The sequence below is a fragment of the Arachis ipaensis genome, chromosome B7, assembly GCF_059453495.1.
Source record: "Arachis ipaensis isolate K30076 ecotype BB chromosome B7, ASM5945349v1, whole genome shotgun sequence".
NCBI lineage: Eukaryota > Viridiplantae > Streptophyta > Magnoliopsida > Fabales > Fabaceae > Arachis > Arachis ipaensis.
The window spans coordinates 16,302,078-16,316,648 of NC_142442.1; positions in this window are offsets into that span (position 1 = coordinate 16,302,078).

Consider the following 14,571-nt stretch of genomic DNA (forward strand, 5'->3'; position numbering starts at 1 on the left):
AAGCTCCCTTTGCTTCTTGCAGTCTCCGTTTCAGCCCAGCCAATATGACTTTGTTGGCAGCTTCGGCCTGTCCATTGGCTTGAGGATGTTCGACGAAGGTGAACTGGTATTTTATGTTCAAGTCGGCTGCTAATTTCGTGAAACCTGCATCTGTGAATTGAGTGCCATTGTCTGTGGTGATGGAGTGCGGAACTCCGAACCTTGTGACAATGTTTCTATATAAGACTTTCCGGCTTCTTTGAGCAGTGACATTGGCTAGGGGATCTGCCTCAATCCACTTTGTGAAATAGTCTATCCCAACTATGAGGAATTTGACTTGTCCCGATCCTTGGGAAAAGGGTCCTAGAAGGTCGAGTCCCTATTTTGCAAATGGCCAAGGTGAAGTTACGCTGATGAGTTCTTCTGGCGGGGCGATGTGGAAGTTGGCATGTTTCTGGCATGGGGGACATGTCTTTACAAACTCTGTAGCTTCTTTTTGTAGAGTTGGCCAGTAAAATCCCGCCCGAAGTACCTTTTTGGTGAGAGCTTGTGCTCTGAGATAATTACCACAAATGCCGCTATGTACTTCCTCTAAGACTTCCCTTGTGTTAGAGGTCAGCACACATTTCAACAACGGTATCGAGATTTCTCTCTTGTATAGGGTGTTGTTTATGATAGTGTAGTACTGAGCCTCCCGTTTTAACCTCTTTGCCTCATTTTCATCTGTGGAGAGTGTTTCTGCTTTGAGGTAATTAATTATGGGGGTCATCCATCCTTGGTCCTGACTTGTTATGGCTAGGACTTTTTCCTCTTCCGAGATTGACGGGTTCTGTAGCATTTCTTGGATGAGGCTTCTATTTTTGCCCCCTGGTTTGGTGCTAGCTAGTTTCGAGAGTGCATCAGCTCGGGCATTTTGTTCGCGGGGTATGTGGTAGATCTTATATTCCCCGAGTTGTCCGAGCTGTTCCTTGGTTTTATCCAAATATTTTTTTATGGCTGGATCTTTGGCTTGGTATCTCCCTGTTATTTGTGAAGTAATTACCTGTGAGTCGCTGAAGATATTGAGTTTTTGAGTTCCAACCTCCTTTGCCAGCTTCAAACCAGCTAATAACGCTTCATATTCCGCCTGGTTGTTTGAGGCCGGGAACCCAAATTTGAGGGAAAGCTCAACTTGGGTTCCTTGGTTGCTTTCTATTATCACACCTGCGCCGCTTCCAGTTTTATTCGAGGAACCATCTACGTAGAGATTCCACTCTGTGGGGGGTTTCCAAGGTATCTGTGAATTCTGCAATGAAGTCGGCCAAGTACTGTGATTTGATGGCTGTCCGAGCTTCATATTGGAGGTCGAACTCAGATAACTCGACTGCCTATTGTAAAATTCTACCTGCTAGATCTATTTTCTGCAATATCCCTTTTATGGGCTGGTCGGTTCGAACCTTAATGGTGTGAGCCTGGAAGTACGGGCGAAGTCGTCGAGATGTCAGTATGAGAGTATAGGCAAACTTTTATATTTTTTGGTAGTTCAGCTCAGATCCCTGCAGTGCTTTACTGATGAAGTATACAGGTTGTTGCCCTTCGTCGTCCTCCCGAACCAGTGCTGAGGCTACTGCCCGACTTCCTACCGCAAGGTACAATATGAGTGGTTCTTCTTTTTGTGGTCGAGTTAGGATAGGTGGTTGTCCCAGGAAGTTTTTGAAATCCTGGAAGGCTTGCTCACATTCCTTTGTCCATTCAAAATTTCTTCCTTTCCTTAAAGTGGCGTAGAAGGGGAGAGATCTTATCACTGATCCTGCTAAGAATCTGGATAAGGCTGCCAATCTCCCGTTGAGTTGTTGTACCTCTTTGACACAAGTTGGGCTCTTCATGTTAAGTATGGCCTGACATTTGTCTGGATTCGCTTCAATTCCTCTTTGTGTGAGCATGAAACCTAAGAATTTGCCCGCTTCTACTGCAAAGGTGCATTTTGCGGGATTGAGTCGCATGTCATGCTTCCTTATAGTGTCGAACACTTGAGCCAGGTCGAACAATAATGTCTCTTCGCTTTGTGTCTTTATCAACATATCGTCCACGTAGACTTCCATGATTTTTCCGATGTTATCTGAAAAGACTTTATTCATTAGCCTTTGATAAGTAGCTCCCGCATTCTTGAGATCGAAAGTCATCACAATGTAGCAGTAATTCGCTTTTGGCGTTAAAAACGAGGTCTTTTCTTGATCTGGTGGATACATGGGGATTTGGTTGTATCCCGAATATGCGTCCATAAACGAGAGATATCTATATCTGGAGGAAACATCTACCAGAGCGTCGATACTTGGGAGTGGGTAAGGATCTTTTGGGCAGGCTTTGTTGAGATCGGTGTAGTCGGTGCACATTCGCCACTTCCCATTTGATTTTTTCACCAAGACGACGTTGGCTAGCCATAGTGGGTACTTGACTTCTCTTATGAATCCTGCCTCCAGTAATGCTTGTACCTGTTCTTCCACAACTTGGGATCGTTTTGCCCCAAGTTTTCTTCGTCTCTGCTGTACTGGCCGAGATCCTGGATAGACCGCCAACTTGTGACACATTAGCTTGGGGTCTATGCCTGGCATGTCTGCAGCTTTCCATGCGAAGAGATCGACATTATCTCGCAAGAACTGTACTAGCACTTCCTTTGCATCTCCTTTCAGGATCGTGCCAATATTTGTCGTTTTGTCCGAGGTATCTCTGATCTGAACTTTCTCTATTTCACCTTCGGGCTGTGGACGGAGTTCTTCTCGTCTCTGAACTCTACCAAGCTCAATTGTATGAAACTCTTCTCCTGTGCCTCTGAGGTTTAGACTTTCATTATAACAGCGGCGTGCCATCTTTTGATCTGCTTTTATTGTAGCTATCCCTTCTGTAGTTGGGAATTTCATGCATAGATGCGGAGTTGAGACTATTGCGCCGAGTTGGTTTAGTGTTGTCCGAACTATTAAGGCATTGTAGGCTGAACTCACGTCGACCACGATGTAGTCTATCATGAGCGTTCTGGATTGATTCCCTTTTCCGAAGGTTGTATGTAGGGACACGTATCCCAGTGGTTGAACTGGGGTATCGCCCAGTCCGAACAGGCTGTTCGGGTATGCTCTAAGCTCCTTTTCCTCTAAGCCAAGCTTGTCGAAGGCAGTTTTGAATAAGATGTCGGCAGAGCTCCCTTGGTCTATTAATGTGCGGTGGAGATTGGTGTTTGCCAATATGATGGTGATTACCATGGGATCATCGTATCCTGAGATGATACCGGATGCGTCCTCTTTGGTGAATGTGATTGCAGGGATGTCGGGTGCTTCCTCCTTCCCTTCGACATGATATACTTCTTTGAGGTATCTTTTGCGGGATGATTTGGAGATTTCACCTCCTGCGAATCCTCCATGTATCATATGGACATGTCTTTCTGGCGTACGAGGTGATCGCTCAGCTCGTTCGACATCTTCATCTCTTCGTCTTTTTCTTTGTTCATCATCTCGGATGGCAAGATACCGATTTAGTTTTCCTTCTCTTACTAATTTTTCTATGATGTTTTTTAAGTCGAAGCATTCGTTGGTGGAATGCCCTCGGACCCGATGATATTCACAGTATTCGTTCCGATTTCCTCCTCCTCTTTTGCCTTTGAGCGGTCGAGCTGGGGGTATCTTTTCTGTGTTACAGACTTCTTTGTAAATATCCACAAGGGACACCCGCAGAGGGGTATAATTATGATACTTTTTGATTTTTTCTCCCGTTCGATCTTTTTTCTTCTTGGATTCTTTATCTCGATAGGTGAAACCGGATTTCGAGGCTTCTCCAAGTCGGAAATTTTCTTCCATGTTGATGTACTTCTTTGCCTGCTCTTGCACCTTGTCTAGAGATGTGGGGTATTTCTTTGATATAGATTGGCTGAAAGGTCCCTCTCTAGGCCATTGATGAGGCCCATGACGGCAGCCTCTGTTGGCAAGCTTTGTATGTCTAGGCATATTTTGTTGAATCTTTCCATGTAGTTGCGAAGACTTTCTCGATCTCCTTGCTTGATACCCAGTAGAATGGAGGCGTGCTTAGCCTTGTCTTTTTGGATGGAGAATCTGGCCAGGAACTTTTTGGCCAGGTCGTCGAAGTTTGAGATGGACTTTGGAGGTAGGTTGTCGAACCGTCTAATTGCTATCTTTGTAAGAGTCGTTGGAAAAGCTTTGCAGCGAACAACATCTGAAGCGTCGGTGAGGTACATTCTGCTTCTGAAGTTGCTGAGATGATGGTTGGGATCTGTAGTGCCATCATACAAAGTCATATCCGGAAGTTTGAAGTCTTTAGGGATTTTAGTCTTCATGATTTCCCTAGTGAATGGATCTTGATCCTTTCGAGAGTTGTCCTCTGGGGTGGTCCGGGTAGCCTTCGCTTTGAGATCGGCTTCAAGTTGTAGGAGTTTATCTTCTAATTCCCGACGTTGTCTTACCTCTCTTTGTAGATCCTTGCCAACTTCTTGCTGGTTTTGGCTTTCTTTTTTGAGTTGCTTTAGGCGATCTTGAAGCGCTTCTATCACTCCCAGATTTGATGAGTTTTTGTCCCCGTTAGATTCCAGGGTATCTTTTAGTGTGGTATCCGCATTTTTGTGCGGTTTTCTATCCTCTAGATCTGAATCGTGGTCGTTGTCATGGTCGTCCGCCATGATGATGGGATGACTTCCGGTCCCCGGCAACGGCGCCAATGTTCCAAGGGTTACCTGAAACTATAGGCCGATCTCGGATGAGATCTTCTGTACTGGTCGAAGATAACATGTCCGGCTGGCTGGTGGCGGCCAGAGCTGTTGTGTCTGACTTGTTGGACTGACTGCACTTCTGATCCTTGGTCACCGGAGGGTCGGGGGTACCTGCAAGAGACTCCGATGCTTAAATTAGCACGGGTATTAAGCAGGTTTTTAGTAGAATCAGAGTATGAGTTATACCTGGGTGCTCCAGTGTATTTATAATGGTGAGAAGTGACCTTTTTAGATAAGATAAGTTAGTTATCTTATCTTATCTTATCTTTGGGTGAGGTCAACTTATCTTTCAACGGAACCGCCCTTCTCTTTGTAGGCTTAGGCTGCCTTTGGTTTGGGCTGCGTTCCTTCGTTTCGGCCTCCTTGGGCCTTCCTGTTGATTTGGCCGACCTCTTTTGTAAAGAGGTCGGATAGTCTGACCTGAAGAGGTCGGTCGCTTTGTCTCCAATCATCCCAGGTCGGATAGCTCGACCCAGGGTATGAACAAAAGACAATCGTACATAAAGAAAAAATGAGGGTCATAATCAGCAAACCCGGTCCGCAGGACCTGGGGCCACCAATTCATACTTGGGCTCATCATCCTCTAAACTACAAATTCTATGATGGGTATGGAGCTCGGTAATAAAATTGACATCTATTAAAGGTTTCTCATCAAGCACAGAATCATCTACCTATCTCGAAAGGGTCTCAGGGATACGGGAAGATATTTTTTCTGACAAAAAGGAAGTAGGTACAAAGGTGGTAAGACCTAGAAATAAAAATAAAATCATCAAAAAACAGGACTTCCAAAAACAAGACAATCTTCCTCCAAAAGCAAACAAGAAAAAAGACCCAGCGACAACATCTAACAAACATGCAGAAATACTAACGTCTCACATTGCAAACGAAGGTATGGTAAAGGCATGAAAATCTCCTCAAAAGCACACCGAACAAAAATAAAGTACTAACACAAATAACAAAAGAGAGAAAAGAAAAACCAACCTTTTCTGTAGAATCAAAGAAGAAGTAGCCGTGACAGTGGAAAGCAACGAAGCACCCAAAAATGAAGAAGCAAAAGGATTTTTTGAGTAAGAAAAAGTGAGAGTGCAGGCAAAAAACTTCGAAAGAAAGACGAAAGAAAACAAAGAAAAAAGAGGGAAAGTATTTATAACATGTAAGGGGCACAATGGTAAAATAATGTGATCATTAAAGAAACGCGCCGTTACCAATGTAACTGCTCCCACGTGTAAATACGAAACCCCAAACGGATGTGACGTTTGATTAGACACGACGGTTGAGAAATTCAAATCACGTCGGATTTAAACTTAAATCACGTCGGTTCCCGACTTGAACAACCTGAGTTCAGTTAATACTCGAATCTGACTCATAGCGAAGAGATCGGACTTAAGTAAGGGCACTGTTTATACCCTAGACTAACACTATAATCCAAGCCCAAGTAAGCCTAAAAGGCCCAATCCAAAGGTTGGCCTTTACCACCTAACCGACCTCCCATAAAAAGAGATCAGGTTCGACAGGAGCCCCTCCCCAAAGAGGTCGGGTTGAGATGAGCTGGCAGATAGTACTTATTCAAATATGTACCTGTCCCCTAAAATCTCATCCATTTCCAGAAGTGATATCTCAACAACCCTAAGATAAAGGGACAGTTATCCACCTTCAGAAGTGGAACTACTCTAACAGTAGTTATTGTATCACTACTATAAATACACTGACACACTCAGGTAAAACAAAGTTCCAATACTTTTCTAAACCTGCTTGCCCCCTTGCTAACTTAGGTATCGGAGTGTCTTTGCAGGTACCACCCCCTCATTCTCTCGCATACACAACTCGGACGGCGGTTCCCAGACGTAAAGTAAGTCGGAGACCACCTTCCATCTGTATTTGGGCCAATCTTACAAGCCCAATTCACCTATCTCAGATTACCTACGTAACAGTATCAAAGTTAAATTAAAAGTTATTAGTAATGTATCAAGTTCACATAGTCTAAAATTAAAAATCCAATAGTCTTTATATATAAATATGAATGAGATCATTTTTAACTCTTGAACTAGTTTTGGGATAAGTTATGCCAACTTAATTTTTAATAATTGAAAACTAATTTTATTTATTATTTGTTTTTGTATTAGCCTTGGAGGGTGATGGAGCTGGATATAGAGACATTGTGCGTATGGTATTTGAGCATATGGAAGGGGAAGAGTTTGAGTGTGCAAGAATTTCAAAAGCAATGTTTGATGCAATAAAATTAGGAAACCACATGATTTTGGAATTTATCTTTGGATACAATGCAAATTTATTGATGGAAGTGAATTCAAAGGGGCAAAGCTTACTTCACATAGCCATTCTAAATCGACGAGTAACTACATACCAACTAATATTGAGCAAGGGTGCATACACCAATGCTATTCTGCAATTCCTTGATTTTAAAGTAGAAACTCACCTGCAATTGTTTTTATGTGAAGTTACTAGTTGAGAATTATTAGATAATAATTTAATCAAATATGTCAAATCATCTAATAATTTTTCATAATAACAAACTAATAATTTCATATAAAGACAACTGCAGTGAGTCTTCTCCAAATTATAATTGTTGTACTAATTTATTAGTTGAATAACAAGTCATAATATATATAAAATGACTTTACGATATAAATTGGTTGATTCAGAGAGCAACTAAGAATTATTCAATCTAAACTAACTTATTTTAATCTGAATTATACATAGGAAGTGGCAAGCATAGTTCCAGGTGCATTTAAAAGCATGAAAAATGTGAAAGGACGAACTCCAGAGGAACTATTCTATAAGAAACACAAAGAGCTTCATGAAAGAGCTATGTCAGAACAGAAAGAAACAGCAAACAATTTTATGATTATTGGAACTCTTGTTACCACATTGGCTGTAACTGCTGCTCTCACTATTCGGACCAACACTGTTCAAGGACCAACTCCTATCTTTAACGAGACCACATGGTACATTATATTCCTTCTGTTAGTGTTGCAAGTGTGAGGAGTGTTGCAAGTGTGAGAAGTGTTGAAATAGTTCTACTATAATCAAATGAGGTACAAGAGAGTCTCAAAAAAAGCATAAAAATATGCATATAACCAGTCAAAACATCAAAGCACTAAAGCTTTCAAATGAGAAGCAAGAAGATGAAATATACCCAAAAAATAGAGCTACTGTCGAAGCCAATTTCTCTCGCTGAAGATCTCCAATTAAAATCTTCACCGTTCAGAATGAAGAATAAGATGTGTAGAATCTACATTCCAAATTTGACGTTGATCCAACGGTGAAAGAATGAGAAAACGCCGTTCAAAGATTGCTGCTCTGTGTAAAAACGGGAAACCTAATTTCTCTCTTGCGAAGCCAATGTCTCCCACCACAAACTTCTAATCAACATCTTCACCGATCAGAATAAAGAACAAGATGAGAAGAACATGTAGTTTAAATTTTAAGCCGATCCAACGGTGAACGAATGAGAAACTGTCATTTGAAATTTGCTGCTTTACAAGAAAACGGGAATTCTGTTTCTCCCTCTTCTCTCTCTTTTGGTGGCTACTCTCTTTCTCTCAATTGACCCCAAAAAATCTGAATAGGGTTGTGAAACAATGGTTGGAAAGAGACACCCTCAAAATATTGGGTTTGGACCTCACAAAGGAGAGGAAAAAAACCCAACAAATCTCCCCCTTCTCGACTAGGTGGAGGCTCTCGCCATTCCGGCGATCAAACAACTTGTTTCAAACTTTTCTCTTGACAATGTTTTTATCATCATATCAGCACCATTGTCATCAGTGTGAACTTTCTCAAGTTCCAACAAGTTGGAATCTAACACATTCCGTATCCAGTAATATCTAACATCAATATGTTTAGATCTTGCATGAAAAGTAGAATTCTTTGCAAGATAAATAGCACTTTGGCTATCACACAATAACACATAACGGTCTTGCTTGAAACCAAGTGCTGCAAGAAACTTCTTCACCTACAACAACTCTTTACATGCTTCAGTTGCTGCAATAAACTCTGCCTCTGTGGTAGAAAGTGCAACACACTTTTGTAGCCTTGACTGCCATGAAATAGCTCCCCTTGCAAACTTGACCAAATAACCTGAAGTAGACTTTCGAGAATCAATATCTCCTGCCATGTCTGCATCAATAAAGCCAACTAGCAAAGGTTTCTCACCACCAAAACTTAAACTCAAGTTAGTTGTACCTTTGAGATATATCACAATCCATTTAACAGCATTCCAATGTTCTTTACCTGGATTAGAGAGAAAATGACTCGCAATACCAACCGTATGAGCAATGTCTGGTCTAGTACACACCATAGCATACATCAAGCTAACAACAGCTGAAGCATAAGGAATTTCATCCATTGTTTGTTTCTCCTCATCAGTGGTTGGACACTGCTTGGTGCTTAACTTAAAATGAGGAGCAAAAGAACTAGCAACACATTTGGCATCATTCATGCCAAATCTTTGAAGCACCTTCTTTATGTACTTCTCTTGTGACAAATAAAGCTTCTTGGAATCTCTATAATGAGTAATAGTCATGCCCAAAATTTGTTTGGAAGGACCCAAGTCCTTTATAGCAAAGAACTTGCTCAACTATTTCTTCAACTCATTAATCCTCAAAGTATTCTTGCCCACAATCAAAATATCATCCACATAAAGCAAAAGAATGATAAAATCATCATCAGAAAATTTTTGCACAAATACGCAATTATCTGAAGTTGTCTTACGGTAACCATGCTTCCCCATAACAGATTCAAACTTCTTGTACCACTGTCTTGGAGCTTGCTTCAACCCATAAAGACTCTTCTTAATCTTGCACACAAAATCTTCCTTTCCTTTAACAACAAAACCCTCCAGTTGCTCCATATAGATCTCTTTGTCTAAATTACCATGAAGAAAAGCTGTCTTCACATCCATTTGCTCAATCTCCAGATCAAAAGACGCTGTTAATCCAAGCACAGCACGAATGGATGACATCCTCACAACAGGAGAAAAGATCTCCTCGTAATCAACACCTTTTCTCTGGCTAAAACCTCTAACAACCAATCTAGCCTTATACCGAGGCTTAGAATTGTGTTCTTCATTCTTGATTCTGAATACCCATTTGTTCTTCAAAACTTGCATACCCTTCGGTAGCTTCACCAACTCATAGGTATCATTCTCAAGCAAGGACTTCATTTCTTCTTGCATAGCTTCAAGCCATTGAGCTTTGCTTTCATCTTCAACAGCCTCTCCAAAGCATTCAGGTTCTCACCCATCAGTCAACAAAACAAACTCATGTGGAGAATACCTTGACGAAGGCTTTCTCTCTCTTGTAGACTTTCTAAGTGCATTTGCAGGAATTTCTAAAGCTGGTTCTTCATCTTGATCATCATCACCAACTTCATCAAGTATCGGATCAGCTGTTCCATCTTCACCTGCACTTATATCATGCTCATTATTTTGAGCTTCAACTCTACCATCTTCTACCATAGGCATAGAGGAAGTAATATCCAAGTCAGAAAAATCATCACTAGGCTGAACCATTGGCTTCTCCGCATTATCAACATCCTTCAATGTTTGGTCTTCAACAAAGACAACATCTCTACTCCGAATCACCTTCTTGCTAACAGGATCATAAAACCTGTAACCAAACTCATCCATGCCATAGCCAATAAAAATACACTGTCTAATCTTTATATCGAGCTTAGATCTCTAATTTTTAGGAATATGAACAAAAGCTTTACATCCAAATACTCTTAAATGATCATAAGAAACATCTTTACTTGACCATACCTTCTCTGGCACTTCAAATTGCAAGGGACCACATGGTGTCCGGTTCAAGACATGAACAACAGTGCTCAAAGCTTTACCCCAAAAGGATTTTGCCAATCCAGATTGTGACAATAAGCACCTAACTCTTTCAACCAATGTTCTGTTCATCCTTTCAGCAAAGTCATTCAACTGAGGAGTCTTCGGAGGAGTCTTCTGATGTCTTATACCATGCTCTTTACAATAAGCATCAAATGGACCTGAGTACTCACCACCATTGTCAGTACGAATGTATTTCAACTTCTTCCTAGTTTCTCTTTCAACAGAAGCTTGAAATTGCTTGAACACATTCAAAACTTGATCTTTAGTCTTCAAAGTGTAAACACATAATTTTCTAGAATGATCATCAATAAAGGTTACAAAATAGATAGACCCTCCAAGTGTTCTTGTCTTCATCGACCCACATACATCAGAATGTACCAAGTCAAGTATCTCCGGCTTTCTTGAAGGTGGATGACTCTTAAAAGAAATCCTGTTTTGTTTTCCAGCAAAACAATGGTTGCACTTTTGCAAAGCAACCTTACAACCAGATAAAAGGTTCCTCTTGGATAACATATCCATACCCTTCTTACTCATATGACATAATCTCTTATGCCATAAATCGGTTTCATCAACAAACTCAGCAGCATTAACAACATCTTTCACAATCTTTGCTTGAGTTAAATAAAGAGTAGAGTGTCGTGTACCTCTAGCAACAACCATGGAACCCTTGGTGAGCTTCTAACTATCACGAGAGAATGAGCTATCCAAGTCTTCATCACACAACTTACCAACAGAAAGTAAGTTCAACCGAATATCTGGAACATGCTTCACACGCTTCAAAGTCAACTTGGTACCGTTGGAGGTTTCTAAACAAACCCGTCCAACACCAGCACATTTTGCAACACCTTGATGAGCCATTTTCACATCACCAAAATCACCAGGAGTATAAGAGGTAAACAAATCCCTCCTAGATGTAACATGAATAGAAGCACCACTATCAATCACCCAACTAGTGCTATTATCAACAAGGTTAACAGATTCAAACTTCTCAACAATAAGAAAATCATCATGAGTTACATTAACCTTGTCTTCATTGCTACCATCATCTTTATTTGTGCTCTTGTCTTTACTTGCCTTGGCTTTCTCCTTCTTTAGCTGCCAACAAAATTTCTTCACATGTCCCTTTTGACCACAATGATAACACTCAATATTCTTATATATTCCTCGAGACTTGCTTCTGCTTTGATCTCTACCTTTAGGACCTCGACTTTTGTTTCTCCCCCTAGACTCAGAAACAAGAACATATGAATGTGTAGTCGATGTACCTTGTGACTTTCTTCTCATCTCTTCATTCAAAACACTGCTCTTGGCAAGATTCATAGAGATTACACCATCAGGAGCAGAATTAGACAATGACATTCTGAGAATTTCCCACGAGTCTGGTAAGGAGCCAAGAAGTAACAATCCTTGAACCTCTTCATCAAACTTGATACCCATGGAAGATAATTGATTCATAATTCTTTAGAAATTATTCAAGTGATCTGTCATTGATGTCCCATCTGTATACTTCAAAGCCAACAACTGCTTGATCAAAAACATCTTATTATTCCCAGTTTTTCGAGCATACAACTGCTCAAGCTTAATTCAAAGGGTCCGAGCATGTGTCTCTCCAATAATATGGTTCAACACATTATCGTCAACCCACTGCCTAATATATCCACAGACTTGTCTATGCAACAAAGTCCAATCATCATCAGACTTATCATTAGGCTTCTCTGTACCAAAAACTGGTTGATGAAAATTTTTGACATAAAGCAAATCTTCCATCTTTGACTTCCACAAATCATAATTAGGACCATTAAGAGTGATCATCCTACTAGTATTAGTATTAGCTTCCATTGTTCACAGAATCACAAGCCCAGAAAAATACCAACAAGCTCTAATACCAGTATGAAAGAGCCTAGCAGTGGAAACGACACAAATGTCCAACAAAAGAACAATATGGAAGCACTCACAACACAATATGACAGCAACTATAACAAGCAAATATAACAAGTAAAGGAATAACAAGAACACACCGAGATTTTAACGTGAAAAATCCCCTCAATGTGAGAGGTAAAAACCACGGGTCATCCAGACCAATGAAATAGCTCCACTATAATCAAATGAGGTACAAGAGAGTCTCAAAAAAAGTACAAAATTGTGCATATAACCAGCCAAAACATCAAAGCACTAAAGCTTTCAAATGAGAAGCAAGAAGATGAAATATACCCAAAAAATAGAGCTATTGTCGAAGTCAATTTCTCCCTCTGTAGAACTCCAATTAAAATCTCCACCATTCAAAATAAAGCACAAGATGTTTAGAATCTACATTCCAAATTTCACGTCGATCCAACGCTGAAAGAATGAGAAAACGCCGTTCAAAGATTGCTACTCTGTGTAAAAATGGAAAACCTAATTTCTCTCTTGCGAAGTCAATTTCTCCCACTGAAAACCTCTAATCAACATCTTCACCGACCAGAATGAATAACAAGATGAGAAGAACTCGCAGTTCAAATTTCAAGCCGATCCAACAGTGAACGAATGAGAAACTGTCATTTGAAATTTGCTGCTTTACAAGAAAACGGAAATTCTATTTTTCTCTCTTTTCTCTCTTTTGGTGGCTACTCTCTTTCTCTCAATTGACCCCAAAAATCTAAATAGGGTTGTGAAATAATGGGTGAAAAGAGACACCCTCAAAATATTGGGCCTGGACCTCACAAAGGAGAGGAAAAAATCCAACACCTTCTATCAATCGTTGTTATAACAACCCTCCTTGTTTTTTCAATGCTCTTCTTCACTTTAGTTATATACAGCCCACGCAAGCAGAAAATGTTTGACCAGGTCAATGCTCGTCACCGAAAGATTGCAATTGGGTGTTTGTTTCTTTTTCTTTCTATAATCACCATTACTTTCACTGCTCTTTGTGCTGGTGTTTTAATCTTTTCTTTCTTCCCTAAATGGATCTTCATTTTCGTAATTGCACTTGCTTCTATGCCACTCGTCTTCTCTTGTAAGATCTATGATTTTGTTACCCCAATAAGTCTTTTGGTACATAAGAATGATCTTTTCTGAAGGCTCATTCCAATATAAGAAATTATCTGAAATTATCTGAATAGTGACCAATTTTAAAATAAGGCCGTCAAACCAATGCCAAATCAAATTGGTCATTAGCGATCAATTCAGAGACTAACTGTTTTTGGTCATGGAAAAAACCAATCGATCCAATTGGTCGTTAAAATCAGTCTCTATCAAAAAGTTTCTTGTAGTGTTTCTTTGATTAAGTTGCTTAATACATTGTAGAACAAAAAGGCTATTAAGAATGTTTGTAAGATGATTCTTTCTAGAAACATTAAAGTTGTTGTCACCTCTTTTGGCAAATTTTTTGTTTTTTTTTTCATATATATATTATTTCCTAACTAGCATTCTTTAATTTTCTCTAAAAATTACATTATGCATGCCTTACAAGTACTTTCATCTTGTATTATTAGGGCTGACAATGGATAGAATAAGGTAGGATAAGGTTTGGACTCTACTCTAATCTTATTCGCGGGTTAAAAACCTTTTTAAAATTCTACCGTACTCTACCTGCGGGTTGAGAATATCTCAACCCTAACCCTATTCGCACCCTAAAGTACTAAACCCTATTCTACCATCAGAAAAATAAAAAATTTTCAAGCAAATATAAAATTCAACTATTCCAAATTTCATACATATTAATAAAATAAAAAATAAAAAACTAAATTCAAATTAAAATTAAAAATAATAAAATCTTAAAGAAATTCAACATAAAATTACAAATAATATGATCATCAACTAGTTTAGTGGTTATTTTAAATTTTTATAAGAGAAAGATTGTAAGTTCAACACTCATTTTTTTCACTACATATATAACTTTTACATATATGTTATATAATATAATAGGGGTGCGGGTAGGGTAGGATAGAGTATACCCTGAACCTACCGCACTCTATCCTATCCGTAGCGGGTCGAGTAGACAACCCTATCTGAA